A 26735-nucleotide genomic window follows, 5' to 3' on the forward strand; every position below is an offset into this window, starting at 1 on the left:
CCAAATGTCAAGTAGATTATTGGTGCGCAGCCTTCTATTCTACGCTTGTCTTATCTTGGAGCTATTTTTTCCGCTTGGGGTGCATCTATCCAGTATAGGATCTAGAGTTTGGTTGAAGTCGCCCCCCAGTATTACACAGCCCTGTGCTAACCTCTGAAGTATGGCGAAGAATCTCTCAAGAAAAGCTTCCGTGCCTTCGCTCGGAGCATAGACGTTTGCCAGCGTGATTGGTTGACCTCTTATTTCGCCGCTTACAATGAGAAATCGGCCGTTGTAGTCTCTTTTAATGGTCTTAATCGTCAAGGGCAAACGGTCATGCACCAGGATGGCTACCCCTCTCTTTTTTTGTGTGGCTGAGGCTGAGAACCAATTCTTAAACCTATAATCTATACATTTTGGTGAACTAGATTTAGAAAAGTGAGTTTCCTGCAGGAGGATGATGTCAGGGTCTGATTTTTTATAGTCCGTCATAGCTAGTCTGCGTTTCCCTGGGTTGTTAAAGCCTTTGACATTATGTGATATGATAGTAATCCCTTTATTCATGATTGCGGTTCCAAACCTTCACTCCTATGTTAGCGACCATCTGAGCCTCTGGTGTCCGTGATGAGGATGCCGGGTGATCCTGTGGTTGGGTCCGTCTGGCAGCGTGCTGGAGCCTTGGGATGGGAATACAGAGGGGAGCACACTGGGAAAACATAAACAAACATATTTCAACATTTATTTCAACACATAATAACTGTCCGGGGAATGGGCGGGAACTAGCCCCCCCATTCTCCATCGTTGCCCTCTTCAGGCGTACAGCCTGGACGGAGTTCGGGATGGCCCTCCTTCCCCCTCTCCCGTCCTTCGTGGCTGGCCTAAATGGGACTTTCATGGGCCCCTCCTGGGTCTTCTCACCCATGCCCATGTGGAGACTCACTCACAAAGCCTTTGCGGGGGACAGCATCCCTCCCCCCCTCCCTTGCTTGTGCAGCGGAATATTGTAACGGCAATGCTGTGTAACTTAAGTTGATAACTATAAGATCAACTCTGAACTCTTTATTATTTTTTTTTTTTTTTTTATAAGAGTAATGTATACAGTGTAGGGAATAACTTGTAGGAAATAACTTCTTGCCCCTGTTCGCTAGACTCTCTTGTGTGTTACCTGTCTGACTCAGTGTCTGTGCAGCGTTTCAGCTAACTGTTGCCCTGGGAAGCTATGTGTGTGGTGAAAGGGTTGTTGTTATGCTGAAACTCTCTGGTACTCTATTTGTGGGCCCTGAGCGAACCCTCTTGCTGTGTCTGGAGTCGCCCTGCTGATTGCCTGCCTCTATCTAGTTCGTAGAGATAAGTCCCAGCCTCCCCCCTCTCTCCTGTTGCCCGGGTGGGTCTCCCCTCTCATGTCTTAACTTTCGCCTGGCCAGCTTAGTTGCTATCCGCTCTGTTTGCGGTTTATTGCACCTTCCGCCATGTTCTTTTTAGTGGGGCTGTGTGCGCCGGTCGCCTTCCGCCGGTTGTTCCCTTCCGGCGCCGAGTGGTGACGCTCTCTGTCCCTCTGTTCTGTTTGCCTCCTCCAAGATGGCGTCTGGACCATTTCCGGCAACGTGCTTCCGGCGGCCGCCATTTTCCCTCGGCCAGCCCGCGAAGAAGGACGTCTCCTCACCTGCTCCCGCGTCAGGAACTCCTCCACTTCCGCAACGAAGCCATGCGGTGAGACGCTTGCTGCGACGCCATTCTTGGCGGCTTGCGTTCCACCTCGGATCGCCATTTTCAGCTACAGGTAGGAGTTTGATTTTACTTTTTCAGGTGGCCAGGATAGTCCTTTTACTGGTATTTACAGCAGGGTGATGACTTGAGCAGGTCTTGTGGCTAGCTCTTTGGCAGATAAACTGGTGGGCAAACCGTAACCCCCATTATTAAACTGGAACTATGTTCAACTTTAAGTAGGTATTTTCCTCAGGTATTGCGGGATTCATCGGGCCTCAGGGGATTTTGGAGGCCTTACGGTGCTCCATTCTGGATCCTCTCGCACCTCTCGCCTAGGACTTTGCATCGGGCCCTCCTTCAGCCCCAGTTTGTTTAAGAATTCCTCGCTTTCCCCTGGGTCCTTGATTGTTATGGCCTTTCCGTTCCGTAGGACCATCAGGCCGAACGGAAAGGTCCACCGGTATCGCACTGCCCGGTCCCTCAGCACTTTAGTAACCGGCTGTAGTGTTCTTCTTCGTGCGAGGGTGATCGGTGATAAGTCCTGGAATAGTTGTATTGTGGTTCCCTCAAACCGGCATGCCCCTTCCGCTCTTGTGCATTTGAAGATAGCTTCTCGGGTTTTGAAATAATGCAGCCTAGCTATAATATCTCGCGGTTGTTCCATCGCGGCTGGGCGGCTTCTTAGGGCTCTATGGCAGCGGTCCATGGCCCTTTCTGTGGCAGGGATGTCAGGCAGCAGTGTTTCTAGCCACCTGGTTATATATTCTTCAGCATCCGTGACCGACTCTGGGACCCCACGTACCCTGATGTTGTTTCTTCGGTCTCTGTTGTCGGCATCTTCTTGCCTGTCTAATATCTCTGCAATCTGGGCTTGCATGTGTGTGGTTTTTTTTTCTGTCTTTTTAATTTGTTTGGATGCGGCCGCCATCTTTTCTTCTAGGGCCCCTGTTCTCTCTCCCAGCCCCTGGACCTCCTTCTTCATATCTTCGAGCCCCACGTAAATCATGGTCTTCATGTCTTGATATAACCTATCAAAGTCACATATTCTGACCGGCATCTGGGTGGGCTCATGCGGGGGGTCCTCGTCCCTCTCCGAATCGGATCCCGCTGCAGATTCTGGCGGCCTTGTTGCGGCAGCGCCTCGTGGGGTAGAGCGACCCAGGTATCTTCGTAGATCACCCTCTTTCTTCTTTTTGGCTGTTAGGGGTGCCATCACGGGAGTATCCACTGCCCTATTACTCTTTTTTTCCCCAATTTTCCTCGGTGATTATTGCCGTTTTTTTAGTGTTTAGGGAGGTGGGGGATGGAGCTCTGACTTTATGCTACCATCCGCTCCAGCCTCGCGCATGCGCCTCCACATTGCATTTTATATTGTAAATGCAATGGAACCAAGTAGATAAGCTCCTGTTCCTTTAACAATGCTGAAAACCTACAGTGCAACAAACAAAATAGAAAACTTAAAAATAAAATACCTAACCCATTGACGGTCTTAAGATAAACACTTAGGCCCAGATTTACTAAACTGTACTAAACAATGTTAAGGTATACAGTTAAGCACCATTTAGTAAATCGGCCCAAAGTCATCTATTTGGGAATGTAGGACATGTGCACTCTTCAGGTAGTAAAATATTACCTTGCCTTTAATCAAATTGGCATACAACTAGGACAGAAAATCCATCAGTCTGTTGCTGTGTGGTGTGGGCTGCTCCTTATATTTCTTTAATTAGTATCAGGTGCTGTTGATTGATGAGGCAGTACGTCAATCAACCACAAATCCAGAGATGTGGTACATCCAAGATAAATAGGCCATTCCATTCTGTAGCCTGTATGCTTCCCTTAGATGACTCTGTTACATGCTGTTTGAATACAATCACTTACTACTCAATATATACATACAAATATTTACCTTCTTGCTACTTTCTATAATCCTTATTTGAACCCTTGCAGTACCAAAATATCAAAATATCAGGGGGTAGCGCTACCTCATATGCAGGTGGGGACTGGCTGGGACAGGACACCAAGGGTATTGGTGCCACGGCACCCTCAGTACTTTGGGGGGGAACCGCCAAGTGTTGGGTCATTGGGGTTATCTGTGGGTATAGTTACTCTCTATGTGTGTAGTGTTATGTATAGTAAAGCTTAGTTATATACTTAGTGTGGTGTATTACTATTTCTGTGTGTTGGTTCCTGTGAGGGGTTATCCCACCAACGCTGGGATCCCTCATGGGTGGAGGCGCAGCACTGGAAGGCGAGAGATCTCACCCCATCAGCGGCAGCGGCTAATTACTCGCACACCGCGTAGTTTCCCTTAGGCATAGGGAAAGGGGGCTACATAAAGAAGATTTTTTCACAACATGCAGAGATTGGTGGTGCATTTTCTTCAACTTCATTATAAACACCTTTTCATTTTGAATCCAACAAAAATGAATTTGCACGGAAACATAAGGTGATTGATGCCACAGTACTTCCCAGAATACTACTTTCTAATTTATTTTGCTGCCATTTTGTTTATATTTGTTTTGCTAGTTTTACACGGATACTTGACATTTCGTACATATATTACAATTTTATTCCTAAATGCAAATGTGCGTAATGCTGTATTTCTTAACACTGACATTTTATTCTGGAGGCCAGGGTCATGTGATGATTAGCCAGATAGTTTCAACTCGGCCCTCTTTTCAAAGCACAACAAGTTCTGTATCTTTTCTTTACTTTATTTAGGGAAAGCAGCATAAAAGACAGGCACTTGTGAAGAGATGTTGGTGTTTAGATAATGTCTCTCTGTGGGTGCTTTGTAGTTAAGGACAGGTGAAAAGGGTAATCCTGCCACTAGAGCAGTTACAGTAGGTACTCACTCAGCCAGTGGTGAAGGTGGAAAAGGAAGTCCCAATGTATGCTGGGTAGCAAGATAGCCTGGGGACAGACCATCTGTGGGCAGAGCAGAGGGAGAGAAAGCAGGCTAGCCCATTTGGGAGAAGGGCTGGGGTTGCTATAGCAACTCACTGAAATGTCTAAGGAAACAACAACATGTTGCAATAATGTTGCATTTCTGATACAGCAAGCTGCTGGGACAGGGGAAATAACACTGTGTCTATCACACGGGCACTGTATGTGTGCACAGAGCAAAACACATGCAGCTGGGAATGAGAAACTGACGAGCAGAACTGCAAGAAAAAGGGAGGGGGTGAAACAGAAATGTAGTTCTTGTTCCATAACACATTTCGTTTTCAAACATTCACTTCTCAAGTTATTCTGCTTGCAATGTGCTCACCACCCTTTGGGCCTATTCTAGTAGCTTTGATAACTTTGCTGCCATCTCGAACGGGTTGACATATTCCCACCGAACAGTTTGTCATCTGTGTTATCACGGTATTCAGAAAGAATCTGAAACCATCTCAAACCGTGAGGCAGGAAAATGCCAATACCGCTCGGCGTAGTAGCGATGGGATGTAAGTTTTTTTTTCAAAGTTCTCCCCCTGCGATCTTCACGCAATCTGAACTGCACAGAGACGCCTCTCCCTGCACATCTCTCACAGGCGATCGCAGTGTTTTATTTTATTTACGGTATGGGGGCCGATATCTCCTATGCGTTTAAATGTCCTGGTCACGTGATGCGGGAGATTTAAACATTGCATGGGGATACCGGCACCCCATAACGGGGCCTGTAACTCGGGAAGCAGGGCATCTCCAGACATGAAATCAATGCGGTTCAAGCTCCGGAGACCCCCTGCTACCGCACACTAGTATTCAAATTAAAATAAAAAACACTTCATGACTTTAGCGGCTAGCTGCTAAGGCAATGAAGGGGTTAAACCTGAATAGCCTGTTTATTGGGAGCAAAGGGGGTGGATGAAGGTGGTAGTTGCCCCAGGGTGGGTGGTTATGCCTGCCGGGAAGGTAGTGGGAGGAGTTAACCCATTCACTAACATAGCGATCATTCTACCCCCAGCAAACATTAAAAAACACAACAACCCTAATACCCACCTCCTTTACCCAACAACCCCCCCCCCCCAAACACATACAGTACAGTAATGGGCAAAAGTACTATTATCCAGAGATGGATAATAGCTCATTTGCCCATTCCAAATAAAACATTATCCAGCCAGCATAAAGTAAATACAACTTCTATTTACCTCTGCCAGGATGAAGGCCTTAGACTTAAGGTAATGAAGCTGCCTGTAAATGTATTTTTATTGCATAGGAGTGAAGCCGGGGGTCTCCGGAGCTGGTATTAATGTGTATCAGCTCTGGAAACTCCCGACATCAATCCGATGTAGGAAAGTCCTGCTCTCAGATCCCATCTCGCCAACCTAGGGCTGGCGAGATTAAATCTTTGATAAACTCGCTATTCCAGTGCCTCGATGAGTCTAGAATAGCATGATTTTATCAAAATGGCGCTATTTTGATTTTTGCAGCTCCTGCTCGATGCCTTCCTCGTACGTACTCATCGAGGCTTTCTGCATATCAACCTTGCAAATTTTTGCGATAACTGCTCAAAATCCTCGATGAATTGGTTATCAAAACTACTAGAATATGCCCCTATGATTGCTATAATAGTTGTAAACCTTTCACTTATCTGTTAAAAAGAATACCTTTTAATTCAAACCCATCTGTAATATCACTAAAAGTGACATTTACCCACAGACTCAGCTACTTACCCATCTCTGTTGAGAGGGAAGAACAACTGGGGCTGATCCCTCAAACACAAATCCACTGTAAGCCTCACTACAAAAATGAGATTGTTGCCAAATGTAATATGGCTACACTGAAATCTAGGCGTGATCTACTATTCTTACTTACATAATTATTTCACACATGTATAACATAGCCTGCCGGCAGTTATTTCTTTTTCCCTGGGCCTTTCCTCTGTCAGTCCTGTTAGTGCAGGCAGTGGAAAGGTTACTTCCTTCTTTAGGCCTGTGTGTGTGTGTGTGTTACAGCCTTGAATGATGTCATCAGTATTCAAGGGCAGGCCTAGCAACTTCTGAGGATGTCAATCTGAGGGGTGGATATTGGTTGGAACGCCCCCTGGTGTGTGTGGGCCAATCTGTATCCGGCTCTGGCTTGCATGAGTCAGAGTTAGAGACACTCCCCAAAGATATACAAAATTGTGACATCCTCCCAAATTAGTTCAGTTGAGTTCTGGAAGAAGTTGAGAGAGCAGTTAGAGAAAGAAAGGTCTCTCCCTCCCACCCATGAGGGTCTGGGAGGGAGGGGAATTATGCTGCTTAAGGCAGGGCTCTGAATCAGAGAGATAGGGAGAGAAATCGGCAGATGATGATAAAGAATATGTGAAACCTGCTATTCTCTGTCCTGGAGCTGACTGCCAATAAACAACAGAAAAAGACAATACTTTGTGAGTTCCTGTCTCTGTGAATGAAGGAGTGTCAGTAGGGGTCCATCCCCTGAATATCTACAGGGGATTCCTGCTGACTGGAGGCGTTGCACCAAGAGAGATAAAGTTAACCTATCTTTCCTGTCCTGTTTTCTCCCCACATCACCGCGGAGCGCTCAGCCCTCCTGTTACCTAGAGGTCAAGAAACAGCACCAGAGTAGCTGAGAAGAGCATGCCCCCCCAATCTCGCTTAGGGGTGGGGTACAAGGGCTACACGTGAATATTCAAATCTCAAAATGTAATATATGCTGTGCTTATGCAGGACAGTGATTTCAAGAGTATCTCTACTAGTGAAGTTAAGAGCATTGGTCTGTATCTGCCAGCTTCATTCATACTTCCACTCCTCTTCTACTGTGCTCCAAACCACTTCCGTCTGCGAGTTTCTCAGTGGTATTGTCAACATCTTTCTAAGAAATATATATATATATTTCTTCTGGCCCTGTACCTTTGAAAAGCTTTTATTTTCCAAAAATCTTTCAAAGCTTTCCCCTTGTCTCAATGTGTCTTTCCATTTATATTTCTGGGGGTAAACCATGATCCTTTTCCCAATGTATTGTCGGCCCAGCCACCTCTATTTAATTCCTTCTTTCATTTCTTCCCCTTTTTGTTAATGAGCTTAATGTGACCGAAATGAGATACCTTCCATCTTGTGCCTCAAAGGATCTGTGTAATGTAAAAATCTCAAAAACATCTAGGGATACATGTTCTTTATATACAGTAAAAGGCATACAGAATTAATTGAAGATTACTCAAATAATTCTTATAAATAAATAAACAATAACTTACATATTCCACTCTTCTGGTGCACACCAATCCTATGTAGCAGTCACCTGTAAATGAAAAGCAAAGATATGCTACAGTTATTATTATTATTATTATTATTATTATTATTATTATTGTTGTTAAAGAATCAAGGTCAGATGGATTATATATTTATTTTAGAATACAGATTTTTGGGGTATATGACGCACTCTAATCTGGTGTCATATCTTTTAAAGGAGCAATCCAAACGCTGCGTTTTTGTAAACATTTTTTTACATAGGATTGAAGTGGGGGTCTCCGAAGCTGAACCCCATTCATTTCAGCTCTGGGAACCCCCTGTTTCCTGAGATACTTACTTCCAAAGGGGGTGCAGGTAGCTCTTTCTTTCAAAGGTGCTGGTCACGTGAGCCAATAGGAAGCCACACTGGATGATGTCAAAGCTTCCCATTGGCCCATAGCACATGGAAGCTTTGAAGCCGCCATTACATGAACCCCAGCAAGCCCAACTGGAGCTGCTACTGGCATTCCCTACAGAGGTATGTATCTTGGGAAGCAGGGGGGTTCAGGAGCAGAAATTAATGTGGTTAAGCTTCGGAGACCCCCCTGCTTCAATCCTATGTAAAAAATGCTACTGCGCTTGGATTGCCTGTTAAATGGGTTCTTCCATAACAGAGCAAACAAATAGAAAACTGCAAAAAATACAGAGCCTCCCTAAATAAATTGCCGTTTTCCAGCAGCCATATGAAAGAACAAATATGCACTTTACATCTTACAGAGATCTTCACTTCCTCATAATGTTACGCCTAGAACATATATTATCTTTAACTGTGCATGCAATGTCTTGTATATAATGTATAACCTTGCTCACTTATATAACTGTATTTGTAACCATGTATCTGACATTATAACTCTGTGCCCAAGACATACTAGAAAACGAGAGGCAACTCTCAATGTATTACTTCCTGGTAAAACATTTTATAAATAAATATTCTTTTTTTGCTATGCACTATTCTAAGATCCAGTTGCTCCCTGTCCCCTTATGTACTTGTCAGCATAAAGGAGCCTGGCCATTAGAGTGCAAGAAAATCAGTGCAAAAGGATCCGTCTGTGCAATAAATTAAAGTGATCTAATACACAAATATCACTACAAAAAAAAAACTACTTTGCACGCAGCTTGCGTGACAAAAGTAGTCATTCTGACAAAATGTGTCTTTATCCCCATTCACCCACCAGTAAAACAGATAAACCAGTATTATAATACAGTATTATAATCTGGAAACAATATGTGAGCTTTCACCTGTCAATTCCTACCTTTTGCTCATTTGTATAATAAATTTGCATTGCACATATTTCGAAAACCAAACCAAATTACTAACTAAATAACACATTTGGCACAGTTTGAATTTGCAAGTATTCCTTAATGAAAATAGTGGGATAACTTTTCGGGCGATATTGACATTTACTGCTTGAAAAGTCCATTCTCGTACATTAACGGATAGACTTTAAAGTATTTTTCTCTGACAACTGGCTAATAGCATACCAGCTACGCAGCAGAATATTCCAAATATTTCTCCATGTATTTAATATCTTATACTATATTTGTGAAAGCACTGTATGCCTGTCTGGATGTCTGCATGGCCTCTGTCCCTAGGGGAAATCTCATTGGTCCCTTGGCCCACCCGCCCCCGCACACCTCTCATTGGCCTGAGGTGCAGTGATGGGCCCAACACACACATACACTCACACACACACACACACACACACACACACGCTCACAGTGTTAGCAGCACATCTCCCGGTCTTTTACCCGCCGGTCCCGGAGGCTCCGCCTCTTCCTCCCCGAACATCAGCCTGAAATCCAAGTCATCGTGACCCGCGCACACCTCCTCCACTCCCCGTGTCTCTCTGTTTCCCGCGCTTTCACACACCCCCCCCCCCCCCCGGCGCCGCTACAGTCAGCAGGGGAGCGGAGCGACCGCCCGGGACACAGCGGGGGACTCTCACCTCCCCACGGCTCTCACCACACATAGGCCACTCCCTCACCCGCCGCTCTCGCTCACCCCCCCCCCCCACCACCACCCACACACACAGAGCACGCACTGTGCGTCTCTCCCCTCACACAGGGCGCTCCTCCGGCTGTCTCCGCCTCTCCCCGCGAAAGGCACAGCACCTCCTCACCGGAGCGTCTCAGCCTCTCCGCTGAGGAGCCCGAGGTGGAGGAGGACGGGGGCCGGTACCCGGACGAACAGGAGCGCGGCCGTGTGCAAGGTGAGTAAACGCAGGGGAATGGGTTATTTAACGCGTCCAAGACTCACCCTGCCCTTTGCCCCCCTACCCTCCCTGCCCCCCCTACCTTCCCTACCCCCCTGCCCTTTGCCCCTGCCCTTTGCCCCCCCTGCCCTCCCTCCCCCTGCCCTTTGCCCCCCCTGCCCTCCCTCCCTCTGCCCTTTGCCCCCCCTCCCCCTGCCCTTTCCCCCCTGCCCTCCCTACCCCTGCCCTTTGCCCCCCCTGCCCTCCCTCCCCCTGCCCTTTGTCCCCCCCCTCTCCCTGCCCTTTGCCCCCTCCCTCCCCTTTGCCCCCCCTCCCTACCCTTTGCCCCCCCCCCCTGCCTGCCCTTCCCCCCCCATCCCTGCCCTTTGCCCCCCCTCAGTGCCCTTTGCCCCCCCTCCCTGCCCTTTGCCCCCCCCTCCCTGCCCTTTGCCCCCCCACCCTTCCACTCCATGCCCCCTGCCCTTCCATGCCCGGGCAACGCCGGGTATATCAGCTAGTATATTTTAAAACAATGTTGAGTAAATTAGGGATAACAATGGAAAGTGAAATCAGTCTTAACGCCCATCATAGTATTAGTATTATTATCATCAGCTATAAAAAAAAAAGCATTATGAAAGAAATTTTGAAAACAGCTCACATAGAACTGAATGGGCTCAAATATATATTAAAAACTCCTTGGCACGTCTGTTTTAATAAATATAGGGAGGGCCGTTAATATGCATACAATTCATTGCACTGGGCCCTAGCCACTATGGCAATTAATGGGTTAAATATTTGTTCTTATTATTATTTTTAGAGATGGAGAGCACAACAAACCTTGGGCCTCATGCAGAGAGCATAGAATTTTAAAAATGGCGAATTTCATAAAAAGTAGCTTTTTTGGAGAGTTTTATTCTCCATATGCAGAAAAGTGCGAATTCTGCTATGTTTAACATGGATGCGTGTGGCGAGTTTAAATTGGCGAGATGCGCGCTTCAGAAACGTGTAAAAACAAATTCGCGCCTTTTTTTTCCCCTTTACTATAGGCGGCGAGCGCCATCTTGCCATATTTTCGTGGCGCGGCAAAAATGCGAGAATCGCGCCTTTTTTGGCGCGAACAGCCGCTACTTGCCGTTCGCACCTCTCTGCATTCGGAGAGTTTTAAAAATGGCGCGATGGAGGTTCTCGCCAGCCGCGAGGCGAGTTTTAGGGCCTCATGCAGAGAGCATCGTTATTTCAAAACTCGCCATTTTTTGTTCAATTTCCTTCAGAAAACGGCATAAAATGGCGAGTTGCGAAAAACGCGCCATTTTTTTATTTCTATGTTTAAAACTCGCCTCGCCATTTTTAAAACTCTCCGAATGCAGAGAGGTGCGAACGGCAAGTAGCGGCTGTTCGCGCCAAAAAAAGGCGCGATTCTCGCATTTTTGCCGCGCCACGAAAATATGGCAAGATGGCGCTCGCCGCCTATAGTAAAGGGGAAAAAAAAGGCGCGAATTTGTTTTTACACGTTTCTGAAGCGCGCATCTCGCCAATTTAAACTCGCCACACGCATCCATGTTAAACATAGCAGAATTCGCACTTTTCTGCATATGGAGAATAAAACTCTCCAAAAAAGCTACTTTTTATGAAATTCGCCATTTTTAAAATTCTATGCTCTCTGCATGAGGCCCTTAAACATAGAAATAAAAAAATGGCCGTTTTCTGAAGGAAATTGAACAAAAAATGGCGAGTTTTGAAATAACGATGCTCTCTGCATGAGGCCCCTTATCTTTGTTTTCACAGTAAATAGTATACATTTTTTAAAAGATGGACAAAATGTTGCTTTTCACTGACATGAGTGATGACTTAGTAACTAACACAACATCCCCTCCCCCTCCCCCCCATACAAAATACATCCGGAACATTCTTTTTTTGTATAAAAGTTATTCATTATTTAAACTGCAAATGCTATGCGATTCCAATTTTAAAATGTAACACCTAGATACCAAATAATGTTCTCTTACACAGCAACCATATTAATGCCGATTTTGCAGTTTTTATGCGAAGGTGATTCATTAAGACACTATTCTTGGCATCTTAATAGCCACTATGAACATGTGACAGAATATAGAATTTAAACAGGCTACATTATTAGAAAATGAACCTGACACTTTATATGAAATAAAGCCTTCATTAGATTTTTAAGGGATGTGTATGTTGAATACGTGATCCTCTCTCTATATTCTGACTAAGTTGCAGTATTATCTCAGTAATAAGATAACATTCACAATGTCCTATCCTTTTTTTTTTTTTTATCAACAACCAGTGTACATATATCTACTCTGTCAATCTTCCCTTAAATAAACAAATAGAGTCAGTGCAATGTGTGTATGTAAGAGCTAATGGATTATGATTGTGTTCAGTTATCTTCGGCTGCCAGAAAGATAGAAACATGCAAAGCCACCCACAAAGTAAAGCCTTCAGTTTAGAAATTCTGTTCAATGTACTGTATTACTGATAAAACTAATGTTTAACATAACATTGCCAGTTACTAGCCATGAAGTTTGGTCTATGCTGCTCATGACGTGAGAAATGCTATATAGCTCATCTTTACTTAACCTTACTTAACCTTTTACTGGGAGTAAAGGTGGACGAAATTTTGGTTCGAAATCCGAATCCGCTGTGAATTGAACACTTCCTTTCAGTCTCGGAATTCTGCAGATCAGTCTCAAAATGTAAGATGTATGTATATCTTTATTTATAGCGCCATTAATGTACATAGCGCTTCACGGCAGTAATACACATGACAATCGCATAAATAACAAATAATACAAACAACATATAATGGGGAGAAGCGCTTCAGACATAAACGTAATATTTAAGAAAAGGAGTCCCTGCCTCAAAGAGCTTACAATCTAATTGAAGATTCATTTTTGTTCCTATCACTTAAAATCCGTCCAACGGTTTCGGAATCCAAATTTGGAAACAGAATCCGAACCCAGAAACGGAATCGAAAATAGAATTATGGGAGGAGTATTTAAAGAGGGGGGAAGCCTCAAGTTTAAGCTACTGTATTGTGTTGTAGGCAGCTTTTGGTTGTGGGTTGGTTAGTGCGGCTGCTGTAGTACTATAAGTCAGGGAAGCGCAATCTTTTTCCCCTGCGCCCCCCCCCTGCCGGCTGTCCCCCTCTCCTCACACCCCCCCCCCTCCTTACCTAGACTCGGACACCATGGTGACGCGTCATCAGAAGATGTCTCAACCAAGGTAAGAGAGAGTTGCAGAGGCCTTCACCGCTTCCCGGCATTTAATTTAAATGCCTTCGGGAAGCGCACTAGGCCTCTGTTACCCCCGCGCTCCCCAGTTTGCGCACCCCTGCTATAGGTCATACATTTATACATTATTTACTTGCTAAAACTTGTAGCTTAACCATTAACATGTGAGTGACTGACAGGTTTGATACCTGTCTGTGTGTGTCCAGTCCACACTCAGTGCTGGTGTGGTGTCTGCCTGGGCTCAGCTTCTGTACTGTTTCTATTATATATAAATCACATAGCAGTATATTTATTAAAAATAATAATATTAATAACAACAATATTGTGTCAATTAGTTTCAAGCAGGGTTAAACTTATATACATTTAATTTCAATCATTCTCTGCACCTAGTGTACCACTAGAGTACCGGTTGCAGCCCGGGTCACTGATTCCAGAAGCCACTGCCATACTATTACTACAGTTGCCATATTGATGTTACCCCTGTCGGGTCCACAGTAGCAGCAGCACCCGGCATATCAAGAACCCTGTGCAAAGTTCAAAGCAGCATCGAGAGTAAATCACAATCACTCACTGTCAATGTTTTCTCTATTCTCTCTCTCATCATATGTTAAATTTCATATACTATATATATATATTATATATATGTATAAAGCAGAAAATAGCCATGTTAGTCCAGTTGCGATAGTGCAGAATAAATATATATGTACACACACACACAGGTCTCCCCTCTAAAAAAATTCACAAACAAAATATATATATTGGGTGATTCTTTCAGAATTGTTACATACTGTATTTCCTCAGTATTTGTCAATTTATATCTGATCCTGAACATTTTGATCATCATTATCTTCTACTTTCACTAATTGGGTTATGGCTTATTGCCTCCAGTTGTACGTCTGTGTGTGTATATATATATGTGTATATATATATATATATATATATATATATATATATATATATATATATATATATATGGAAAAAAGGAAAGAAAAAGAAACAGGCGCACACCTAGTGCATTACCATAATAAAATTGTATTAAAGGAACATAAAATCTGTAAAATGCCCACTCACAAAGGTACAGCAATCAATAGCATGTATGAGATAGGCTCTCATGTGCCAACAGCTCGATCATCAGCGTCCGACTCAGGTTAGTGGCGTCGTCACGTGACCCTCCTTCGTGCCGCAGAAACCGTTCATATATTAGGGACACTTTGCATGTCATCGATTCCACCTCAGAGATTATTTGGAAGGATACCTTTCACTGGGCAACATGTGATGTATCTTCTTTATACACTTGTATTGATCACACTAAAGATATCCAGGCTATAAATCACTATTTTGAATTAGACACAGAATTGCACCCTTCACAGAGGTTATTTTTGTTATCATGCATTCAATTTATTTTATGTCACAATTATTTTTTGTGTGAAGACACTTATTATTTACAAATCTGTGGAACGGCTATGGGCACCAGATTTGCCCCCAGCTATGCTAATCTCTACATGGGGCTGTGGGAGAGTACCCATGTGTGGGAGAATGCTCGTCTGGAGGGCGGTCTGGTGTACTATGGCCGTTTCATAGATGATATTATTATCATTTGGGATGGTGAGAGGGAAATCCTGGAGGAGATTCTGTTATCATTCAATGACAATGAGATGGGTTTAAAATTCACACACAACATACACCCAAATACCATTGTCTTCTTGGACTTGGAACTATTTATTGGTAAAGAACACCAAATTCAGACTAGGACACATTTCAAATCAGTTTCGACCAATAGCTATTTACACTATGGTAGCAACCACTACAAAAAGTGGCTAAATAACGTACCCAAAAGTCAGTTCTACAGAATTAGGCGCAACTGCTCGGAGGACACTGATTTCATATCACAGGGAGAGGATCTTTCTAAAAAATTTCAAGAGAAGGGTTATGACATGACAGTTGTTAAAAAAGCATTTCAGGATGCTAGTCTTATAAAAAGGGACACACTACTAGAACATTCGAAAAACAAATCCAATTCATTACGTAAATTGAGAAAAAGGGATTATAAATCAAATACAGCACCAAAATTTATTACACAATTCAATCAATCCGCTCATCAAATAAGAAACATTTTAAACTGCCACTGGAACATTATACGTAATGATCCTATAATTGGTCATCTAGTACCTGAATATGCTCCAACTGTATTTAGAAAAGCGAGGAGTATTAAAACCTTGCTGGCTCCGAGCAAACTCAAAACCAGAAAGATCACTGATCCCAATTTTTTTCCAAAAAGGTGGGAAATTTTGGATGTGGAAGAGGCCATTGTCTTACTTGCAAACACTTAATTAAATCTAATAAATTTACATCATATTCAAATGGCACTTCATATGAAGTAAAAGATTACATAAATTGCCTAAGTGATTATGTTGTGTGCCTCATTTCATGTGAATGTGGTACACACTATGTAGGCCGAACATCAAGGGCTCTAAGTACATGATTCTTAGAGCATCGGCGGAATATTATCCATGGATGCCAAACACACAGCCTTTCACGTCACTTTTGCACGAATCATAATAAAGATCCAAAATCCCTCTCTGTTATGGGCATTGAGTTCATTCCCCCCTCCTATATGGGAGGAGACCGTTTTCAGAAGTTATGTACACAAGAAACATACTGGATGTATATTTTAGATACAACACATCCCAAGGGACATAATGACCATATTGACATCAGCACCATAGTTTGAACACTCTATATGGGTGGTCCTCCAGAGGTCTGGTTTGAATGCGTAGCATTCCCTCTGGGCTATGGTCGTTCAGCTGGTCAATATGATTCACCTTAATATTACAGTTCTTTTTATGCTATTGAGAGTTTAGCCTGTAGGGTACAAGGCATATTGCATTGTACGATTTAAGTTCACGAATGGTCACTCAACAATATTAATTCATAACATTTATCAATTTATGCATATCATATATTACATCTATTTGTTTTTTGTTAACACTATAATCAAATTCAGACACACATCACATAGATTTATTTATTTATATCACTTCACATTGTTCCAATTATCAACACTACATTTAATACACAATAAAACACATTTATACACACAATGGTGAGCCATACTTCCATTCTGTCTTTGCTTTGGATCCATCTAATTCACCTCCTCCTACTCCATGCTGGAATCTACAAGATAGGTAATTATTTTGGGAAAATTACATTATACATTGCTATATGACCCCAAATACATAAGGGTGTATAAACCCTCACTGCAACTGATACTTTCTTAGAATCTATTCACTGCTCCTTAAAATTTATATTATCTAATACTCATTTGATGTGGGGGTATTTGATGCTTGTTATCTCTGTCTCATTGAGGCTAAATCATTATTTAGTTTAACAATTTTATATTTATAATAATTACATAAATTATCTTTATATATAATGTTTAGGTATATCAATTAATTCACAAATACAAAAGTAAAAATATTTTTATTTTTACTTTTACTATATAGATATAACCTTTTTTGTTTATCCTTCTTTTGAATGTATTAATTTATATATAAACATTAAGCTCCTTTGTAGATTACTATTGATCATCTAATTATTCATCAATATCAAATGTCATAAATAAGGTTGTAATACTATGGTTTTTATTTCCACTCTCTGACCATGATAACTTTATCTGTATTTTTTCTTGTATTTTTTCTTTTACTTCTATCTGCACTTTTTCTTTTAATTTTAAGTGCATCCTTTTTTTTGCTTGTTACTCTGTGCTCACTGGGGTCCTCATAATACAATGTGTATATATGCATCTATCTGTCTTAATTGGTGTCACGATGTGTGTTCCGCTTCCGGTTTCTGCTGCACGAAGGAGGGTCACGTGACGACGCCACTAACCTGAGCCGGACGCTGATGATCGAGCTGTTGGCACATGAGAGCCTATCTCATACATGCTATTGATTGCTGTACCTTTGTGAGTGGGCATTTTACAGATTTTATGTTCCTTTAATACAATTTTATTATGGTAATGCACTAGGTGTGCGCCTGTTTCTTTTTCTTTCCTTTTTTCCAGATATGATTAGGGACTGGTGATCCCTTTGAAGCGGGCTGCAAGAACCTGGTGCTACTGCCATTGGAACAGGACTGTGTTTATTGAAGGTTTTTTTATTTTTACTTTTCAATTTTTGGTACTATTTTTTTATTTTTTATTAAATAATTTATATTTTTATATTTTCTAGGGATCGATTGTTGAGTATTGCATTTATATTTTATTTATTCATTGTCTTATCATAGCGTATCAGCCCATGTCTAGCCGCCCCACTAAACATTTCCATGATTAGCTATTGGTTCTTTTAGTATTTACTTTAGTCAGGTTATACTAGAGGCGCTACTTCAATTCTTCGTTTGTTCTGTTATATATATATATATATATATATATATATATATATATATATATATATATATATTCCAAAAAACAGCCGGCACTCCACTTGAAAGTAAACAAAGTTTGGTGCTTATCCCATAACACAATAATAGACCATACGATACCGGTTGAAGCACGACATCAAGGGACAGCACACAGGTAAGTTGATCACAAGTTCTTTGTATTGAAAAAGAGACACAAAAACCAAGGTTTATATATCTATATATACTATAGTGTGTGTACATATATACACTGTAGTGGTGTGTGTGTCCCTTCCCTCATTACCTGTTCCCGTCCCTGCCCCTCGCTGCCTCCGGCTCATGTTCCCGGCGTCACCGCTGTTTATTCCACTCCTTTACTTACCCGCCACCATAAGCAGCACGCCTGACCTGTCACCCGCCGCCACAGTGCACAGCTATGCCCCCTGGCACCCGCAACACTACCCTAGTGGCTCCAGCCCGCCGTGCCCCGCCACTCCCACGCTCCTATTGGACTAGGCCTCAGCCACACAAACCTCAGTCCTGCTTACTTTGCGCACGCAGGCCGCTCTGGGGCTATTCTTTCTACGCTAGATAGCATCAGGCGAGGGGAGAAGAGTGGGGCTTCGAGAATACAGAAACTAGGGTAAAGGTTGATTGAGCCGAAAAAAAGGGGTAAATAAGGTTGCTGAAGGCAAAGGAACTCTTAAAAGTGCAGGGTTCGGGGGAGTGACAGCTCGCCTGGGGCTAAAATTCACTCGCATATGTCGAGCCCTGTGTGTGTGTGTGTATATATATATATATATGTATATACTGCTGCGGCCGAGTTTATTCGAGCATTTGCCCGTTCTCGGCCGCAGCAGTAACCTGGCGCGCGCCAGAGGGTGCCGGGCGCGCGCCGAACACACGGAGGAGCGCCCTCCGATCGGGGCTTTCTCCCTCCCGCTGCCGGGTCCCCCGGAACCCCCTGCCGCCGTCCCCCACATCGCGGGACACCAGGGCTCCCTCGGGGAGCCCTGGACGCGCGTGCAGGGGGCGCAGGCACCCGATGACGCGTGACCGCGCGTCAGCACGCCGAGGGAGTGCGGCTAGCATGCCGGGGCATCCCCAGGCTTGCGGAGCTAGCCGCACTCAAATAAAATGTGCCGCCTCTGTATGTATATATATATATACCGTATATTCCGGCGTATAAGACGACTGGGCATATAAGACGACCCCCAACTTTTCCAGTTAAAATATAGAGTTTGGGATACACACACACACACACACACACACACACCACTATACATATATATATACACACACACACATCCCTATATACACACACACACACATCACTATACACACACACACACATCACTATATACACACACATCACTATATACACACACATCACTATATATATATACACACACACACACATCACTATACACACACACATCACTATATACACACACATCACTATATACACACACACACACACACACACACACACACACACACACACGTGAAAGTACTACTGTACTGCATGCTCGGCTCCCCACGCTGCGGAACACTGGAGGAGTAAAGACAGGAAGAGGAGGGCTTGTGTCTGTGTGTAGAGGGATGCTAGAGGGACGCCCCGCCCCCTCTGCAAGCACAGGGAAACAGCAGCAGCACGGAGCTTCTACCTGCCACTGCTCTACTCTGGCCCCAGGTTTCGCCGCACAGGCTGCATCCCCCAGTTTGCGCAACGCTGGCCTGGCGCACGTCACCGGCGCCCGGCTGACGCGCGGCACGCCGGAAAAAATAAACAAGGAAGCCGCGTCTGCCCGCACTTTGCACTTTGCCGGCGTATAAGACGACCCCCGACTTTTGAGAAGATTTTCCTGGTTTAAAAAGTCGTCTTATACGCCGGAATATACGGTGTATATATATATATATATATATATATATATGAAGCCATATAGTCCCATGGCTACTAAAATCTTCTGCCCTAACATATAAGCCCTGGTACCAGTGCAGGCAGTGTTAGGGTAAATCCCTTGTTCTTGCTGTAGTAAGTAAAGCTCCAGTAGTTTCTCACGGCCGAAGTGCTGCAAACATATGCTGAAAGGATATACAGTACATGCAAACAAACGGGTATCTCACGCCTCGGATTGGAGGTGGAGAAACTAGAATTCCCCAGATTGCATGTGTAGCCAAGTCCCCCCTGCCTGTCGCCTCCTCATCTTGCGGGTGATCGCGGGTGTCGCCGAGCACTAGGGGGACCCGTCGGCAGGTCGCAGGAGTGAGGGCGCATAGGAGCCTGTGTGGGGTTTGCTGGGGAATCCGCGGCCAGTTCGCAAGGACTCCCGGCGGCTCCCATTGCAGGGCGCTGCCATGTCTTTCTGCCTCGCGCATGCGCAGTGAAGGTAGTGCGACGGGAGGCCCCTGTTAGCTTGCGCATGCGCAGAGAGAGCGCGCGGGACACCACCAATGAGAGGAAGGCTCAAGAAAGGGACTACAGGTCCCATGAGCCTTAGGGGACCCCACGTGACGCCAGGGAGCCAATAGGGCTGTAGCCTCCCCCTGCCAAAGGGATTTTAGATACATTTTGCGGGGTTTTGAGGAGCACATTAGTCAGGACCAGGACAAGCTAGGGGAAGGAGGTGAGTGCAGGGGTGAGTGACCCACTGCATTAGGCCAGCAGCCCCCTAGGTCCCAGTTAGGTCCTGAGCCACTGTGTAGCTTGTGGTGCTATAGGGACAGGCCCTAGATAGGGACACTGCCCCATTAGCTATTTGGATAGTCAGGGACACAGCGCTGAAGCCGTGCAGCCCTGCGAGGTGGGTTCTGGGCCCAGAACGCCACCAAAGACCCTGAGACTAAGGTGATATTATCCACGCCGGAATTCACCCAACGCGGTGCGGAGGACGACGTCGGATCGGGCGGAATCCCTGTCGTAGTCTGCGGAACCCGGGGTGGGAGCCCCGGGCAGGTATCATTCTTCAAGTGCACCAACAATCCTACATTATACTCACACGGTACCAGTGGCTGCGCAGTCACACATATCATCTCACCTAAAGAGTGCGGGACATATTGTGTGGGGTTATTGGACACGGGGTGGGATCACCCGGTGTAGGTGGGAGCGTCCTGCGAGACGCAGTAGTTAGTGTCTCCTCCAGAGAGGGACACCTGTTATATATGAATACGTATTGCTACAGTAAAGTCATTTGTTATTTTACATACAGTGTGTGGAGTGATATATATATATATATTTGTCCTGCGAGGAACCACTCCTCCTCTGGCGGGAGCCATCGCAGGTGGAGGCGTTGCACCACGAGATTGTGTTATATGTATGTACCCCAGGCTCCCCGAGCGGAGGCTTAGGCTCCTGAGAGCCACACAGGTGTACACAGCAAGTAGTAGCGTCTGTATTCACAGGGAATACCCGTTACACATGTATTTTTTTTTATAAACTGATCCAACTTTTAGGTTCACAAACTCAAAACTCGCATGCACAAAAATTCAAATTGCCCGCAAAATGTCTTACTTATGTTGAGTTTTTATAAAGAATTTTACTTTTTTAGCATTGCTCTAGTAAACAAATGCTTTGGATGGTTTTTACAATTTATTGGTGACAAGACTGCTCGCCAGCCATCAAAGCCAAAGGTAAATTGTTCTTTATTTTTAAAGCAAATTTTGCTGAAATCATTAGTCACATAGATAAACATAAATAGCTGATATGCTTGAATCCAGGGAGCCAATTATACTGGTAAGTTTTTTTTTTAACTGCTATATATACATTTTTTTTTAACCACTACATACCCTTTTTTTAACCACTACATACCCTTTAAATGTATGCTGGTTTAGGCCTCGTTCAGGGTGCAGGCTTCGGAGGGAGGGCGTGCTGCCGTGCGTGCTGCCGTGAGAAACAAAGTATTCAATTTGAATACTGGTTGTCAGGGTAGCAGCTGCCCTGTCTCCGAAGCCAGGAGTTGAAGCTGGCTACAGTTTCAATAAACGAAAATTTAGTTTTTTGGAGCTGCAGCAGCGTCACAGGGACCTAGGCAGCCAGTGAAATCATTCTTGAGAATGATTTCATGACTGCAACCTCGATACTTAACCTGCCGTGTGTAACCCCGCCCCCTCCTCAACGCTGAAAAGTCTGCTAGGGGATAAACACAGATCGCCCAGCAAACTGCCTCACTGCCGCCCTCCCGCCCTCCCTCCAACTCCTGCAGCTGGCACCCTGAACGAGGCCTTAGGGAGAGTCAGATGTTGTGGGGCAAGAAAGTACCAAAATTAGTCCCAGAAATAGTGTGGGAGGTGGGAGCAGGAGAAGTTTATGAGGGAGGATGAGAGGAGGTTGTTATGGGCAGAATGAAGAGGGTGTATTGGCATATGGAAGAAAAGAAGACCCAGAGGCAGAACTGGGGGGAGGTCGGCACGGCAGAGGAGGGTGGCCGAGGGGTTAGGCGGAGGATGGCAGTACCAAAGGAGGGAGGTGCCTGACCCGGCAGTCTGATACGGAAGTCAGTTCTGACTTCCAGTTTCTGCTATCAGGATGGATCCCCAGGTAGGGACAGGGGTGGAGAAGAGTTTTTACTGGAGAGACAAATGGGGGGAAGGGTGGAACGAGTGAGAAAGGGGTAAGAAAGAGATGAAAGGGGGAAAGAGAGATTGAGGTGAGAGAGAGAAAGGGGAGGAAGAGACAGAAAGGGATGAGAGAGAAGGGGAAACAGAAAGGGGTGAGACAGAGAGTAATGAGAGGGAAGAGAGAAAGGGGTGGCAAAGAGAAAAAGGGGAGGAAGAGAGATGGGGTGTGTGAGAGAGAAAGGGGGAAGAGAGAAGGGGTAAGGGATGTAGAGTGAGGGAGAGAGGGTAAGAGATGGAGAGTGAAGGAGAGAGGGTAAGAGATGGAGAGTGAAGGAGGGGGAGGGGGGAGAGAAAGAGATAGAGGGGGTTCTATAAATTGGGGGAGGAGGGACGCAGTTGGTGAAACTTGCCCCGGATACACAAATACCTAGTTATGCCTCTGGGAAGACCAGTTAGAAGTCAGATTCAGTAGTTGAGAGGGGATGTAAAAAAAGTGATTACATAAAAGGTGGGTGTTTGCACCACTGTCTTATTTTTCCATTTTTTAATCCATCAAAGCAAAAATAACCACCACACATCATCAGAAAATTCGGAATTATTTTTGATAAAACACTTATCAGACCTGCTATATGTATACATTTCATGTATTTCATGTATACATAAAGTATGTAATCAAATGGGATACTTACGTACCTCCTGATAAAACAAGGCCCGTTTTAGCATGCTGGCTAGTGCAGCACTCTGGCAGTGTAGTGGTTAAACCCATTACACATGGTCCTGCATGTGAGCTGGATACAATGTTGCAGATCCCAGGCACATGAGGCATGACTCAGAGCTACGAAAGTTTTAGTAGGCCATGTGACCTGTGGGGTGACAGATTGCTACAGCATGTTTTGCCCAGAGACAGAGAAGGGGAAAGCTTGACACCACCTGGGTATAAGTGGTGGGTACCCACCCTAGTGAGAGTGTGCTGGGGCAGACTGTGCTAGGTGCCCGGTGCAGACAGAGGTTCCCATGCTGCAGGGAGCAGGGCTGTGGTCCAGATCTTTGTAGGGATCTGGGTCTGAGCCTGCTTCATCCTTAGGCCTTGCCCCCGCTGCCTGCTACAGCGTCCGCTGTGGCGGACGCTGCGCTCACGAGAGCCCTCCCCGCCATGGCGCCGGGCCAGGGTCAGTGTGGGTCCTGGGAGGAACTGCAGGCAGAGGGGGAACTTCTGCAAGAGATACGTGCTGAAAACCTGTCTTGTCTATGCTGTGTGATATACTGATCGTGCTGACAATAAAAGCAAGCATCCTGTTTTAAAAGTTCCTGGCGCCCTTTTCTACTTATTCTACTCCTCACTACAGCCTTGGCCTGGATCCACTGGAGAAGCCCTGAGACAAAGGTAAAACTGGCTGAGCTACACAACGCTGAAGCAGGTATAAATCCTGTTTGCAGTGTAAGAAAGACTGATTGCGTGTACACCCTATCTTCTGCAGCCGGGTGGGGGGTAGGGGTGTTACACATATAATAAGTGAGTCATTAACACTCACGATTAGTTATAGGTTCAGAGGTTCAACCATTAGGAGCGAGACTCCTGGCTCTTCTGACAGCAGACAGAAAGCAATTGAAAACTCGAAAAATTCAAAAACAAGCCAATGATGCAAACATAATAAGTGTTGTAATATGGAACTCCTATTAAGGAAAATATTGGATCTACTGTACCAAAATGCTGACACTTTTGGTCCCTACTGTATGTTCTGATAAAAAAAACTGATGTGGCAAATTTTACGCCTCAACGTCGTCAAAATGATTAACCTTTGAACCTTTTGTGAACCGTTAGATAAAAATTGGCTGTACAGACTGAATATATTCCCCCTCCATTACTTTTTGCAAATACATATATCTTAGCAATTTTAACGAAATCACAAGTCATATTATATTGTATAGCATGGTATGTCAAATTCATGTCTTTAAAGCTGCAGTTCAGTCAATATCCTGCATGTGTGTTTTTTTTTTTTAAACTCAGTTCTGTAGTAAGAAAAAATACTTTTAGCATTTTCTGTTTCTAAAAAAACAACTCTGAAAGACCAATTTTCTTGTATTCTATTTTAACAACCATTTGCTAAGGCACTGCCCCTGTCCTGTCACAAGCTCTGGCACACCCCTTTGTCAGCCCTGCCCTCCCTCTAGCACATGTCAGTGCAGGAGTGCTCATGAATATTCATGAGCTTCCTCTGAGAGACAGAAGCAGAAGAAAAACAGATCCCTTCACTAATTATGTCACCAAATTTCGCCGATCAATACATGGAGAACGAATTGACCTGCAGCTATACAGTTCTTTAGGTAATTAGAGATTGCACACATGAAACTATTGAAGTAAAAAAATAAATAAAAAAAAAAAAAAAAGACTGAACTGCAGCTTTAAATTACAATAATTTGAAAAGCATGGAAATTGTTTGAGTGTAGTACAAAAAATTGCTGGGATATGATTTGTACAGTAATGTATAATTAAGTTTTTGTTGGCTAAGGCTGTGTCCCCGCTGCCGCTGACCGCGCTTGGCTACGCTCGAAAATTTGTCCGGCTATGCTCATGCTCGGGAGCGTGCACATACGCTCACGGGCACTGGCCGAGACAAATTTAATTGACTTTGAGGCACGCTGAGGGGTCACATGACCTCAGCCAATCAGCGCCAGTCAGTGTTTTGGCCACGCCCCCCAGTCGTGCTTACAGGAAAAGTTGACGGTCACCCGAACGCTCATGCTTGTAGAGTTGGTGATGTCACCACTCTTAGCATAAGCGCGGTCCGCGGCACGGGGGACAGAGCCTTAGCCATATTTGTACACTTCCTAACCTGGGGGGTGTCTTATCACCAGGAGATCCCCAGTTAAGCTATGTGCTCTTGTTCTCTTGCATGCTACAGTGAAAAATGTACAGTAGTTGGCGGTGTATAAGTCAGTGTATAAGGAGAATAGTAGTATGATGTAGAATGTCCCCAATATGAATTGACTTTTACCATATAATAATGATAAAGTACATGGTAGAATGGTTGCAGATAACAGCTGTACAGCTATGTGGTCTTTTATAGTCAAGATCAAGGCAGTCGTACTGTTGGGGGATCCCTCCACCCAGATAATGGTTAGGTATGTTTATAAATAAAGCAAATAAATAAAGATATACACATATATGATTGACATATATATAATACATATTGTATGTTGGTGTTTATATATATATATATATATATATATATATACACACACACACACACATAATGTGTACACACACATCTATCAAAATAGCCTTCTGCAAGGTGGAAAGGTGACACATATATACTGATGAAAGTAGCCCTTTCATCCAGCTTCAGGGTAAATTATATAATGATCAATTATTGGATATGGCACTAGGCTTTAAACGGAAGAATTTAGGTAATCTATAACATTTACTGTCAAAAGGTAAGCCAATAAATTCCAATTATAAAAGACTCATTTAGAGCTAACTCTGTTATCCATTTGAGGTTAAATATATTTAATTAAATCAGAGCAATCAACTATCCCCCTGCAGTTCCAAAAGTCATTTGTAGGTCTCAATAAGAAAACAGGTGTTTTGTCTTTCAATTTAAAAATGACTCAACCAAATATCACAACAAAAAAAAACCCTGCAAAATAAAGCATTCTGTGCATTCACGTTTTTAAAGGGTTCAGCCTGTTCTGGTTTGTAAGCCAAATATTTCCTTAAAATGGTCCACTGGATGTAATGGAATGTAACACCTATGGTATCATAGGTCAGTAAAACAGTGTACACCTGTACAGTACTGTAGCTTAGTAAAGCCTTAAGGGCCAATGCAGCACTGGAGAGGTTAATAGTGTAGTTACGCTTAATTGCTCCACACTATTTTCAACTTTGTCATCACTGCGACATTATTAGGTGAGTTCCAACTCGTCTCTGAGAAAAGTACTGACACTCATTTTATACTATGAAGCAAACATTGCAAATGGTAAGACATGTTACATGGCTTTATGCTTAAACTGTACTGCAAATTCAATATGTTGTGTTGCTATGTTGCTTTCTTTTCTTTTTAGATTCCCAGTCTCAGATCCACAGAGGTGATCTGTAGTCCTGCAACATTCAGGGATCTCCTGGTCCCTAGATATTTGGCCTTTATTCCACTGCTGCCAGGTTTGCCCTTACTTGATCAGCCAATAGAGAGCCGTGACATCATCAGGAAGGATGTAATGACTTCTTATTGGTGAGCCAGGCAGGGATCACATTTGAAAGTACAAAAAATAGAAATATCCCAGTGAGGTTCTTATTTCGGTATAGGCCTACTAGGCCCGGACTTAGTATGGCTAAATTGGGGGGAGGAGGGGTGGGAAATTTCATGGTGGGGCAGGGGGCGGTGCTGCAGTTACACAGGCTGCTCTCTTCCCCTTAACAATTAAACTCATTGGGAGAG

The 26735-nt window shown here is 44.1% G+C and overlaps 1 long non-coding RNA gene across 3 annotated transcripts in view; it reads right to left on the reverse strand.

Moving 5' to 3' along the window:
* Positions 1 to 26735, reverse strand: part of LOC142486987 (uncharacterized) — a 230117-nt gene that overhangs the window by 9271 nt on the left and 194111 nt on the right. For all 3 annotated transcript variants that reach the window (XR_012799101.1, XR_012799100.1, XR_012799099.1), the window contains one exon: positions 7868 to 7911. This is a non-coding gene — a long non-coding RNA (uncharacterized LOC142486987). The remainder of the gene's footprint in view (positions 1 to 7867; positions 7912 to 26735) is intronic.

Source organism: Ascaphus truei, chromosome 2 (assembly GCF_040206685.1).
Source record: "Ascaphus truei isolate aAscTru1 chromosome 2, aAscTru1.hap1, whole genome shotgun sequence".
In the NCBI taxonomy this organism is placed as follows: Eukaryota; Metazoa; Chordata; class Amphibia; order Anura; family Ascaphidae; genus Ascaphus; species Ascaphus truei.